Source organism: Nansenia antarctica, assembly GCF_963989245.1.
Source record: "Nansenia antarctica genome assembly, chromosome: 15".
Lineage (NCBI taxonomy): Eukaryota > Metazoa > Chordata > Actinopteri > Argentiniformes > Microstomatidae > Nansenia > Nansenia antarctica.
The window spans coordinates 19,171,826-19,185,729 of NC_137685.1; the positions used below are offsets into that span (position 1 = coordinate 19,171,826).

Genomic DNA, 13,904 nt, shown 5'->3' on the forward strand with positions numbered 1-13,904 from the left:
TCCCCCTGGTGGTGGTCCTTGGCCAGGCTGTGTGTACATCTGGTATGGAACCGCTTGCACCCCTGGTGGCCCTTGTGGGTATGGATACCCCCCTTGTGGCCCCTGTGGGTAGGACTGGTAAGTAGCAGGATACCCCCCTTGTGGCCCCTGTGAGTAGAACTGGTAAGTAGCAGTCTGCACTCCAGGTGGCTGTTGCTGTGGGGCTAAAGCCTGCACTCCCTCTATGTTCCTCTCGCTTTCAGTCAATTGCAAATGAGTCAATATTCTGAGGGATTCTTCGTCTCGTGCCTTCTGTATCTGAATGTTCTTTCGATATAACTCAACTTGATGAGCTACGTGGTCTATATAAACAGCTTTGTTCATGTGTCGTAGCCCCACCACTTCTGCTAGCTTATCCTTAACTGGGGTAGGAAGCCCTTCTTGTATTTTTTCCCTGATTATGGATTTTTCTAAGGGGTTATCTTCAGCGTCTTTCCCTGTCACACTTCTCCATTGAGAGTGCACACGGGCAACATAACCCCTGGGATTCTCATCCCCCCCCAGTGGCTTCACAATGATATTGTCTGGGTGAATGTGAGTAGGGTAGGTCTCTCTGATTGCTTTCCACAGCCTGCCTCTGTTTGCTGCGAAGAGCTCTGGATCATAAACTGATGTATTGATATATCTATGAAGTCCTGCCTTCATCAATATTTCCTGCATTGTATCCAATCCTGCAATAAAAGCTAAGAGTCTTTTCAGGTCTCCCATCGCGGCCTGCGTTCCTGTCAGTATCACGTCGACCTCTCGCGTCCACGAATGTCCTCCCTCTTGAAGAACGGGGAGTTTCTCGATCACTTCAGACAGATCTGTATGATGCCACGGATGATATTCCATCTTGTTACCCCGAATCAGCACTGGACAGTTCTTTAATGTATTTGATGACATTCGGTGACAATCTCCCTCTTTCTCCGGGCGTCTTCTCCCACCTTTCCTTTCGGCTGTGGCTATCATCTTCCTGACCTGCGCGTTGTAGCCTCCATCTGCATTGTCGTCATCACTTGAGTCTTCACTGCCATCTTCGCTGTCATCTTCCTCGTCACTCCTGTCGTCCCCTTTTCCCCTTGGCTCCTTCTTCTTCTGGGAATGATCCTCCAGTGCCTTAGCATATGGAGGGGGACTGGAGGCAGGACACAGGTCTGGGGATGAAATGTTCAATTTCTGTTCCAGTGTTCTGGCCAATTCTTTTTTCTTTTCCGGTTCCATCTGAGCTATTTTCTGTCCCTCTACCTTAAAGAGGTCTAAGATGTCTAATTCTAACTTGCGTTTCTCTGACCTATCTTTCCCTTTCTGATTTGCCTTGTGCACAGTGATAAGTATCTCCAATGTTGCAATTAATTGTAAATTAAGGCTGCCCTCTTTCGGCCACGGCTGTTCAATGTATGCCCAACGGCTATTCCATTTCGTTGACATTTTGCTAATTTCCCTAACAAGAGGATTCATTTTTTCCACTATAGCCATAGGGGATAACGTAGCCAACATTCCACGATGTTCACTAATATCTTTTAACAGCTTCGTTGAATTCGACCCCATTCTACTTTGCTCAATATGCTGACAATATTCTATATTAGATAAGGTGTACGCTTCTTACAACCCACCTTATTTTGTCTTGTTTGCTAAACAAATGCTAGTCCAATATAACTGTATTAACCATCCCCACAAAAACCCTGCAACTTCAGAATAACAGACTTGCCTCTTGTGTATGTCAGTGCAGTATTAACTTAAATCTAATAGCTGTGTAAGTACTTTATACTTAAATGTGTTTCCTAATTGTTTATGAATATGTGTCACTTGATTACTCATTCAATACTAATTACAGTTCTGGTCAACACAATTATTAAATCACAAAGGCTGGTCACACCTAAGTATTCACTGATCCACAAAAACCCTTTTACTGCTCAACTATCAAATATGTACTATTCTGCTATTCCTTAATCAAACACTGTGGAAATGACCTAACTAAAATAAAAGATGTAAATTACAAATATTAATTATAACCTGTAAAGAAATCGACTTGTTATTTGGAAAAGAATGAATGATTAATTATTAATTACAATCTGTAAAGAAATCGACTATTATCGACACAAAGAAATGGTTATTATTAGATTATCACAAAACAATTGATCAAAGTTCTGTGAAACAGAAAATGAAATGATCTGAATAATTAATTCAATCAATTAGTAATTAATTAAATTAATTAAAGTAATATCTAACAATCATCTACAAACATCATCAATGAAGGAGGGTTGTATTTCATCAATTTACAGAGCCAATGTTTTAAAAATGTCTTGTAACTTTTTTGTCCAGCAGGCGGCGCCAAGCAACCGACTTGCGTATCGATTGCACATGCGCCAGCTCCTCCGTGTAAAATGGAGTAGGGGAAGGAGGGGCTAGTCTTTGTCCTTCTGCTCTGTGGGGAAACCGCTCCTGTGAAGAGATTAGTCTCACAACATCCACGACACAACAACTTCACGATTATCTTTCAATCCAGTTAGACTATTATTTATCTCATTCAAATATTCTACAATGCAGTCTCTTCACAGAGATATCTAGGCTTCTTTGTGTCCGCGTGTCTGCGCGCGTGCCCGAGCGTGCGTGTTATCGCTCCGTTTACACAGGACAATACAAATGGCGTCTACGCTCCGCTGACAGTACACTGCAAATGGCCGCTTACACAATGGCGTCCTTTCAAACAGACAAAGAGCCTCACATGTTCTCCACTGCTACAATACAAAACAGACTACCCAGTCCACCCACACTCCAACACATAAACACAACCTCACCGAATTTTACACAGACACACACGATATTCCAATACCGTACAAACAAATCACATACCTTACCATCAAACACTATATTTTACAAAAAACGGGCTTCAAAGTCCGGCTCTCACCACCCACTTATTAAAGATTATGAAAAGTTTGTTTCTATTCCAACAAGATTACCGTTACACAAAGATTCTTTTGACTATAACTTATCTGAGATTTACAGTCTATTTTGAACACACCAATCGACTAGAGAGAGAGGTCTCTGCAGAAAATCTACCTTCTTCGTTAGATTGAAGTTTGCAAAATACTGTAAATTAAGCTATATTATCTCCGTTGCTTGCTCGCCATTACTGTCGTGTATTTCTCTTATTGGTTACGAATCAAAGAACAATTATTGAGTTTAAGATGATTTAATTAAAGTACAGAAACAGGGTATACGTATACCAACACTGGAGCCTTGTCTCTGTCCTCCTCTCCTGGGATCCGCTGGTCAAGAGAGCCCCCCTTGGGTCTCAACCCTATCCATCCACAATATGCAAATACAGTCACAGGTCATAGCCTATCACCTTATCCAGATGGCCATGAGGGCCGTCCCCTGTGATGTCACCACGGCCCCAAGTCCGAGGGGCTGGTCAGATTACAAGAGCCATTGCACAACACTAGAAAATAGGATATATATAGTAGAAAATATACGACATTGTTTTATGGGACTATATTCTGTGGCGGAAGGATATATGTATTCTGAAATGATAGAAGTTGTGGAACAGCAGTCAGTCTTCGTCAAACGAAGAAGTGAGAGAACGTGCTGGTATAGAGATGGTAAGTAAGCACGCAGGTCAGAAAGAGAAGATGGAAGTACATCGGCCACGTGTTGAGGAAAAGCCCGGATGACCATCAACGCACAGCCCTCAGATGGACCCCTGATGGACGAAGAACAAGGGGGACGCCCCAAAGAAACCTGGAGGAGAACCGTCGAGAGGCAGCGGGACATGCCGGGTCTGAGACCCCGGGAGGCGGCGGCCGCTGTGGCGAGGGACAGAGACCGGTGGCGTAAACTCGTTGGAGGCCCTACTCTTCACACCCGAAGAAAAAGGACCTAAGTCAAGTAAGTCAAGAAATGATTAATGATTGTAAATAAATGAATTTAATGTTACAACTTACAACTGTGTATTTTTTAATAATGTTACATCTGTGTATTTTTTATAATATGTGGTAGCTTTTGTAGAAAAGCAATTAACCATTCGAGGGCAGGGGGTTGTGGAGACATTTACCACTAGGGTACTCCACAACTAGGGCTGGGCAAACAATCAACATTTCTTTTTCGATAATCGCAAGAATTAACGATCAATTATCGATTAATTGATACGCTTTTTTGAGCTTTTTTTTTCATTTTTCATTTCATTTTATTTTTATTTTATAAAATCCCTTCCCAGACTCATACACATCTACAACCCTCTTTCTGCAGGCCTCAGAGAGCTCGATGTATCTCTCCATGGTGACACCACTCACTTCAACAATCAAGAGCAAACCAAACTAAATGTCTGAGGTTTAAATAAGACAGGCTCCTCCAAAATCCTCTCTAACAATGTTCTAATCATTTACACACAGAGTAGCAATACACAAAGTAGCAATACATGTGGGGGGTGTCTTGTTTTTGCTCACAAGAAAATTGCATTTCCATTAATTCCATTTTACAAATAGATTAAATATTTAAGAAAATAATAATTTCTGTTTCATTTGATTAGTTATATTACCTCCATCCATCAATATTGTTCAAATGAAAATCAAATGTCCATATGTTTAAATATGTTGAAAAAGACAATGGTTTTCATGTAGTATCCTATCTTTTTCACATGACGGCTGCCACTAGAACTGGGATACTTGTCTTAATTAGTGTTCCTACTACTACTACGTAGGAACAGTATTGTTATTGGTGGTATACTCCTTATTATTCTTTTTCCCCGCTTTGGTCAAATAGCTCAAAAAGTCCCTGACCGAAAATGCTATAAATGTGCATGCCACAACTAGAGAGCATCAGTAACTATGGCAGAAAGAATGACCATGATTAAACCATAGGTGGCGCTATAATAACCAAAAGTAAATAATTAACTTCAGAATGCTGGCATTTCCACCCCGGATGTATGAAACTTGGTACGTATGTGTCTTTCCTCATGGGGAACATATTTGCCTCAAGAACCGATAAGGTCCGCCATGATGGATTTTTCTGAAGGTGCAAAATCTGGCCAAACTTATAAAAATTAACTTAAAATCACCTGTAAGTCTGATTGGTCCAAAATTGCATATGGACATGCATGGTGCATGTATCTTCTTATGGTTTTAAAGGATAAGAGATCCATTCCAAGTTGGCGGAGAAAAAATATGACGGTCACAGTACAATTATAATGTCATAAAATCAGGATTTATACTGTGTAGACTAGGGATGCTCCGATCTGGATTTTTGGGGCCGATACCGATCACCGATTTTTTTCCTCAAGATCAACCGATACCGATACCGATTTTTTTTTAAATACATAACTGTAGGCCTACTGACTGGATAGCCTACATATTATTTGCTTTTTAGACAAAAGTTTTGATCCATTAGGCACCAAGCAAACGCAGACCCATTTTTATGGCATAGTAAAGGTCTGGCCTATCACCCAGTTAGGGCCTGAAGCCCAAGTCAGTCGATATGGCTGTATAAAAGACATCATAAACGTGGCCTTCATGGTTTACATACTGTTACGTCCTCCTATGTTTTCTGTTCAGTTATCTGTCTTCCCCAGGAAAAAAAAAAAAAAAAAAGGAATTTTTTTTTTCCGGTTTTTGCGATCGGCCATTTTTGCCGATAACCGATCGAGTCATTTGGAGTGAAATCGGCCGATTTAAATCGGTGGCCGATAAATCGGAGCATCCCTAGTGTAGACCTGTTCACAACAATACTACCAGACTATAACTGTGGTCCTATTAACAACAATACTACCAGACTATAACGGTGGTCCTATTAACAACAATACTGCCAGACTATAACTGTGGTCCTATTAACAACAATACTGCCAGACTAAATTGTGTAAACACTTGTGCCCCCTGTGGGGAGCATGCAGCGTCTGGCCAGTAGAGGGAGCTACAGGACTGGTGGAGAGTAGATGAAGACATGATTGAAGACTGGTTGGTGTCAATCATGTCATTGTCATTTGGCATTTAACTTGTGTGTTTTTTTTCTCTTCCGACAATCATTAGGAAGTGATGGTGAGACCAAGACATAGGCCTACACTATGGACCAGTGATTCAGTAGGAGACATAGGCCTACACTATGGACCAGTGAAGACATAGGCCTACACTATGGACCAGGACAGCTTGGCCCGTGCGTCCTCTCTCTCCCTGGGTCGGCGCACGGAGACGGAGGCCCCCCTGGTGGGGCTACCGCAGCAGCAGCAGCAGAAGCCTCCGGGTCTGGGCGGGTCACTCTCCTCCAGCCACAGCCAGTACACCATCCTCCTGGAGGAACCCCCACCACCACCCCACTCCTCCTCCTTCTCTTCCACCCGGCCAGGCTGCTCCACACCGCCTCCTCCTCCTCCTCCTCCCCTCCACCCCCACCTCCCCCATCGCCCCAGGGAAAAGCACCACCACCCCCACCACCACCACTGCCAGGGCAGGCAAGTTCACTCCAAAGTGCTCTTCAGGTAGCTGCTCCCCTCTCACAGGTAGTAGAGGAAGTCATCCAGGTTCATGTTGGGCTCTCTGTGGATGCTCTGTCCCACCAGGAAAGCAAGCTTGTAGGCATACTGGCAGGGTGCAGGCACTCGGATGATCCCCTGAAATAATTGGGGCAGACAATCAACGACAATTTATGCATCAAAAAACAACTTGCATGCCTGAAATGGGAAAACCATATGTAAATACAGTATGTTTGATTTCATAACCAATATGTCGGTGGGGGGGGGACGGCGTCTGGGGTAGCGGGGGGCCCGGGGCCGGGGACGAGCCCTACTTCTCCCCCTCCACCTCCTCCTCCGCCACCTCCCCTCAGGGTGCCCCCCAGGACAGCTTGGCCCGTTCGCCCTCTCTCTCCCTGGGTCGGCGCACGGAGACGGAGGCCCCCCTGGTGGGGCTACCGCAGCAGCAGCAGAAGCCTCCGGGTCTGTGGCTGCTCCACACCGCCTCCTCCTCCTCCCCTCCACCCCCACCTCCCCACCCCACTCCTCCTCCTTCTCTTCCACCCGGCCAGGCTGCTCCACACCGCCTCCTCCTCCCCTCCACCCCCACCTCCCCCTTCGCCCCAGGGAAAAGCACCACCAGGCCCTTCTCTGGGGTCACCGCCTGCATGGACTTCTGTGCCCACGCTCACAAGGACCAGAACAACCCCTGGCTCTCCTCCAGCCACAGCCAGTACACCATCCTCCTGGAGGAACCCCCACCACCACCCCACTCCTCCTCCTTCTCTTCCACCCGGCCAGGCTGCTCCACACCGCCTCCTCCTCCTCCTCCTCCTCCCCTCCACCCCCACCTCCCCCATCGCCCCAGGGAAAAGCACCTTTGAAAAGAGATATGCAAGACACGTAATGAAGTGCTTTTGGGCAAACAATGATGCAACAATCAACAATACATTTTGTTGTCCTGGTGACGCCATGACGTATAATAACATAACGTCATCATACATTGATATATAGCCCATAACAATCATCAACAACATTCAGACACGCTGTATCTATCAGAGAGTACACGTATTGCGACAGACTGCGCTTACTTATCTATAGCCATGGCGATGTTACCGGACCGTTAACATGTCAGCCACTTCAACCAAATTCGTGCGCTTCCGCGTGCCCTTGCAGTCGTCTGCAAGCTTGGATCCAAGCTCGGTTCCAAGGTTGGTTCCCAGCTCGGAGCTTCAAGGTTTCGATGCGGTCATTGGATTGCAGCTCATGGTGTGTATCCTCTCCTTGCTCTGGCTCCTGAGCTGGATGATTAACCGGAGGAAAGGTGGCACCGGCGCGCTCCCGGCAAGCGAGGTAAACTGCGCGTCAATATTAATATTAATGAGCGTAAAGCACCGTTGGGCTAGTGCTGTGTGTTATGATTAGGGTTGTGTGTCAGGGCTGTGTGTTTTAATGCTGTGTGTCAGGGCTGTGTCTTAAGGCTGTGTGCTAGGGCTTGCGTGTATTTAAAAGGCTAATACTTACATTACATTCCCATTTTGTATTTGAACAGGAGGAAATCTCGACACCAACAATTGACCAAAAAATGTAAGTGTCATTAATTATGATTTGTCATAATTCTTTGTTAAACTAAAGTGGTTTGATGATAACATGAACAGCCTAAATGCCTGCTGTGTTAGCCAGAATGAGAACCCTGTTTGTTGTCCTCCTGCAGAAAGCTGTTGTTCACAGACCAAATAAAAAAAAAGCGATTGGAGAAGATGCTGGACATCCTGGAGTTTAAGCTGGATACTCACCTGGGCTCTGACTCCTCCTCTGACTCCGCCTCCTGCTCCAATTGGCCCTCCTCCTCGGCTCAGTCGTCCAGCTGCTGCTCTCAGAGGCCCTGTAGAACGTGTCGCCATAGGAACAGAAGAGGGGGGGGGGGACAGGTGTCCAGGCATGCCAGACTTCTTCCAGTCAAAAAGTTCAGCCTGCCAGCAAGACTCCAGTGCCTGTCACAGTTCCTCTAAGAACACGACCCGTGACCCCCTGCTGTCTCTGGATTTTCAAGACTCTGACCCGGACCTCCATCACAACCAGCACAAACAAGACCTGACCACTAACCCCCACGCCACTCTCAACCAGAGCCCCGAGCAGAGTACTACCCACGCCACTCTCAACCAGAGCCCTACCCCCAGACCGGGCCGGCTGGTCGTGCAGTGGAGGCGTGGACCCCCGGAGGCCCAGTGCCACCCCAGACGCCCCCTGGAGTCCGGCACGAGTGCCTCCTGCCCACGGGCCAACTCTCCGTGCCAGCCTGTCACCACGGCAACGGAGGGCAAGCCCATCATGATGTTCCTGCGGGCCGCCTCCGTCCCCTTCATCTCTCAGGAGACCAGAGAGAAGTTGGAGTCGCACGTCCGAGGCAAACTCAGCCATCGTCTCTGGGGCTTCCCCCAGCGGGTCACCAGGTACGTGGGAGACCTGACGCCTCTTCTGGTGCCCTCGCTGGCCACGGGAGACAGCAGGGTCATGGGCCATGTGACCGGCTCTGTGTTCTCTCTGTGGGACAGCCGGCTGAGGGACAAGAGCAGACCACAGGTTAACCCCAACCTGAACACAAAGCCTAACCTGAGAACGGTCATCCTGCCCCAGCCGGCTAGTACTGGTGACACCAACCCTTCCCAGAGGGCTTTGCAGGAGAAGCAAGAGCCCAGGCTGGACATGAGCCTGAGGAGGAAGTGTCTGGAGGTCAAACTGTCTCACAATCAGGGAGATTCCCTCCATGAACCAGCCAACCAGGGAGGTACCCTCCACCAACCATGTCATCAAGGAGGTTCCCTCCACCAACCAGCCAATCAGGGAGGTTCCCTCCACCAACCATGTCATCAGGGAGGTTCCCTCCACCAACCAGCCAATCAGGGAGGTCCCGTCCACCAACCAGATCATCAGGGAGGTTCCCTCCACCAAACATGTCATCAAGGAGGTTCCTTCCACCAACCAGCCAATCAGGGAGGTTCCCTCCACCAACCATGTCATCAGGGAGGTACCCTCCACCAACCAGCCAATCAAGGAGGTCCCGTCCACCAACCAGATCATCAGGGAGGTTCCCTCCACCAACCATGTCATCAGGGAGGTTCCCTCCACCAACCAGGTCATCAGGGAGCTTCCCTCCACCAACCAGCCAATCAGGGAGGTTCCCTCCACCAACCAGGTCATCAGGGAGGTTCCCTCCACCAACCAGGTCATCAGGGAGGTTCCCTTCAGCCAGCCTATCATCAAGCAGCAGCTCTCCTCAGGAGGAAGGTATCGTTGTTTATGACCCAGGAAGCTTTGAGGCGTGTGGAGGAGAACCTGGTCATGAAACGCCGGAATAATATTCCGGAAAAAAAAGCTCAGTGGCTGTCAGTGGCTGTCTCAGTGGCTGAGTCAGTGGCTGTCTCAGTGGCTGTCTCAGTGGCTGTGTCAGCGGCTGTGTCAGTGGCTGTGTCAGTTGCCGTGTCAGTGGCTGTCTCGGTGGCTGTCTCGGTGGCTGTCTCAGTGGCTGTCTCAGTGGCTGTCTCAGTGGCTGTCTCTGTCACGTCCTAACTCTGTCACGTCCTAACTCTGTCACGTCCTCTCATTTGAGTGAGGATGCTGCAGTCATGGCTGATGCAACAAGAAACAGCAGAAAAGCTGGTTCAATCCCATGGCTCCGGGACATATTAAGCATTATATTTTGGATATTTTGGATACAGTGGAAGATGTATACATTAAACTGTCTATCTTTCTCGACATATTTCTCAATTTTGTGTTCCTGAGCTGATTGTTGACTTCATGTAGCCTATGGGACCAGCCTCATTTATAAAGCTTTGCGTATAACTGGCGTAAACGGCTTGCGTACCTACGCAAAGCAAGAACATTTACCCACACCAACATTCGGATTATCAGGCATAATAAACCTGCGTCAATAAAGAGCATTGTTACACATAACAAACACTCTTTACAGACGGCAGACCATCCCTTTCGAAGGCCTTGGCTTCCAATCGAGTCACACTCGAAAATGAGCCATAGGGGTAGAAAAGGGAATCGGGATTGGCCCTTAATGTATTCCTCTCTACCGGTGCCATACTCTCACACATCCACCAGGGGGACCAAACACTTTTGAGATTGCCAGTCTCAAACCCTTCCAACCTCAAAGCCAGTGCTAATGCTTTTAGTACTTCTTCCTGCCAATTACAATAAATAAACATCAACAAATCTTTGGAAAAAATAACAATAAATAAAAGAAAGGTTCCAATATTCTAAGTTCATGATTATTATATTTGGTTATCATTTCCACCTTAAGAGCTAAGCTGTGCGTAATATCACCTGCCACCTTAAGTGCGCAGTGCATTCAGGACCGCATTGATTCAGATCGGAGAAGAAGTTGAAAGTACCACAAGTTTCTCATGTTACAACTCCAGTCAGTTAGCCAGCGGTGTGACATCAACAGTAAGGCAACAGTAACACTACTGTTATTTTATGAAACTCCGTTGTCAGATGTTGTTGTAATTGTTATTTCATTTTTATGAATCTGTAATTATGAGTCAACGACGGGTTTTGCAAGAACCACACATACACCCATTGTAGTGTTTGCAATCATCCTACCCATGCCTGAACTGTACCCTGCCTGAACCCACTAAAGAAACCTGAACACAAAGTCAATCTCCTGTCATGTGTGTCCTGATCGACGCCCCGGGGGCGAATGGAGCATACTCTCATTGAACTATTCACCTTATACAGTCCTTTCCCATAACCTCACTAACAGCCTATTTATTTTCAAAATTTTATTCTATTTTATTTTATCTGATAACAGGCATATGAACGGAAATTAGGCTAGCCTATGTGTCACGCCAGAAGCCTACATGTAACCTCTTGCACTTTTCAATAAAATGCTATAAATCTAGACATTGTGGTATTTCTTTATATACGTATCCCAGCCTGCCTATCAATTGTTTCTCAATAAACAGTTATGTTCTCCTCATTGTCATACTCCCGAGTCCGATTAAGTATGAATTGACAGGCAGCTAAACTAAATGCCTTCCCAACCAGCGAGACCTGGTTATAGAAATGACGTTGTTTTATTGATAAAAAAGGGTAAAACTGGAAAGAGAAAATAGAAAACTCACATTAATCCCAAACAATTTAACAGACTTCAGTTAACGTAATGTGGAGTCCGTTCATTGATCGATGCAGTCTGTTCAGTTCCCAGTGTGGCGCGCGTTCAGCGCTGGACATAATGGCATAGCGCGCATGCGAATCATGAAAGCCTATATTATTATATTTATTATATAGCTCGCATCTAATCGTATCGGATGAGAAATAGACATTAAACGGCATATATAGGCTACACAACAGTAATCACCGCGACAAACAGCTATATTATATTTTAATATGATGACCGGAATATCTCACGTTTGTCCGGTAAATTGAAATCTTCCCGGACACGTTGACCGACACCAATTTTTTCTAACGGAAACCCTGACACACACACAATAACTTGTGTACGTTCGTACACAACAAACAAAACCACACTAACAAAAAACAAACAAACAAGCTTCTAACAAAGCTAGATAGCTAACAAGCCAACACCTGTGTGGCTAGCCTAGTAAACACTGACACAGCGTAGCATGTAACTCAGTACACTAGTTAACAAACTAACACGTTTGGCTATGGAATGTGATTACATAGTTAACAAACTAACATGTTTGGCTATGGAATGTAACCTACTACATAGTTAACAAACTAACACATTTGGCTATGCCATGTAACTCACTGTCGGTGTGTCGGCAATAAACATACAAACTTGTACATACACACAGCTTAGTAAACAATGCAGGGGGGTATTCCACGTACGTTGATTAGTATATCAGCGATTAAAATAAAAACCGCGTTCAGGCAACTCGTGAATGGGATTCAAGCCTCAGGTGATTCCTCGAACGAGGATCAGGCTTATGTCATCAGTGTTCACAGAAGACGAAAAATAAGATGTAAAATAGTGCAATACTGCCGCAATTAACAAGGCGAGGGAAATGGTTTGGCAAGAAATTGCTGACCGATTAAATGCGTAGGTCATACTAGCCCCAGTTATTGTTAAATGTTCATATTTTAATGAATGAATATTTACTACTGTGGTGATATCAGTAGCAGGCTACATATAGTCATATTGTCACGATGACATAGTGGTTTTGACCGCTGCCATAGTATTAAATCATCATTTTAAGATGATGGTTCAAATCCCTCTTCAGACACACTTTTTACTGCATTTCGTTGTCTGAATCTAATCTAAAATCTCATCTAAAAAAGTATGTAGGCTATAAAATGATGGTGTAGAGTAGACTCAGAGGATGTGTCAGAGTTGACTGAAGATGGTGCCGTTGCTGATGACAGCGAGGACACACAAGTAAAACAGCTCCAGATTAACCAGTTTCTGATCAGCCAGATGGAGAATCCACAGACCATGCCAAAGTACCAGAGGAACTAGCAGAAGCCTCAGATCTGTATGACAGTGTTATGGCTGCCACCATAACCGGGACAAATGCAAGTGAATTACTCCAGATCATAGCTCAGCGCTTGGAGGCAGAGAAGACAACCTTGGTAGATGACCGGACAGCAGCACTCTGGCCACAGTACATGGAGATGATTGACCTAGTCCGTGCATTCATCAGATTGGAGAAAACTGGAAATTGGGATCAGCACCTTGATACCCTGACAGACATGATGCCATTCATTCCGGCTGCCTCCGGACATAGCTTGTATGTGAAATATACAATAATCCTATAATTCTATACCCGCACCTGCTAACTGTAACTTGAATACACAGCGAAAATGTGGGCCAAATACAATTCTCTTCGTCGTTGATTTGAATGTGAACGATTGATAGCTTTTCCAAATGTCTCTTAACTTTTTCTAGATCTTTGATGGTATTACAAACATGTATTTGATGACATCATTGGTTATTTATTGTTTAACAGATATTATTATTGACAAAATACTAGTGTTCCTTCTTTATTTTACATAAATGAATATTCAGATCTTTTCCATACCTCCAGAAAATGCGTCAAATAGAAGACACACATCCCCAAGTTAACAAAAGATTTCTGGAAGATGGTCTGCAAGTTGTTCATACGTCAAATTAATACTAGGCTGGACTATCCCCCGACCTTGTAATAGAACAAGCCCTCATGCGAAGTATGAAACACAACGTTTGGTTCTAGTGGATGTGGGTTCTTTCCAACCCGGCAACATCTGAAATCAACAATGCAATGAAAGAAGTGACAGGGGTAAACTATGAAACTAGTGAACAGCACAAGGACCGTTCTGCATCAACACAGGAAAGAGACAACGCAGACACTAAATAAACAGACATAGGCAGACATCAAAATACTTGATGATACTTGATTGTTGGAGTCACAAAATCTGTTGCCGGGTATGAACACCT

At 45.4% G+C, this 13,904-nt stretch overlaps 1 long non-coding RNA gene across 1 annotated transcript in view; it reads left to right on the top strand.

The window, feature by feature from the left end:
• Positions 1 to 3,889: 3,889 nt before the first annotated feature.
• LOC308171087 overlaps positions 3,890 to 13,904 on the top strand; it is a 48,591-nt gene continuing 38,576 nt past the window's right edge. Inside the window, exons 1-2 of the long non-coding RNA XR_013937819.1 lie at positions 3,890 to 3,909; positions 6,042 to 6,122. This is a non-coding gene — a long non-coding RNA (uncharacterized lncRNA). The remainder of the gene's footprint in view (positions 3,910 to 6,041; positions 6,123 to 13,904) is intronic.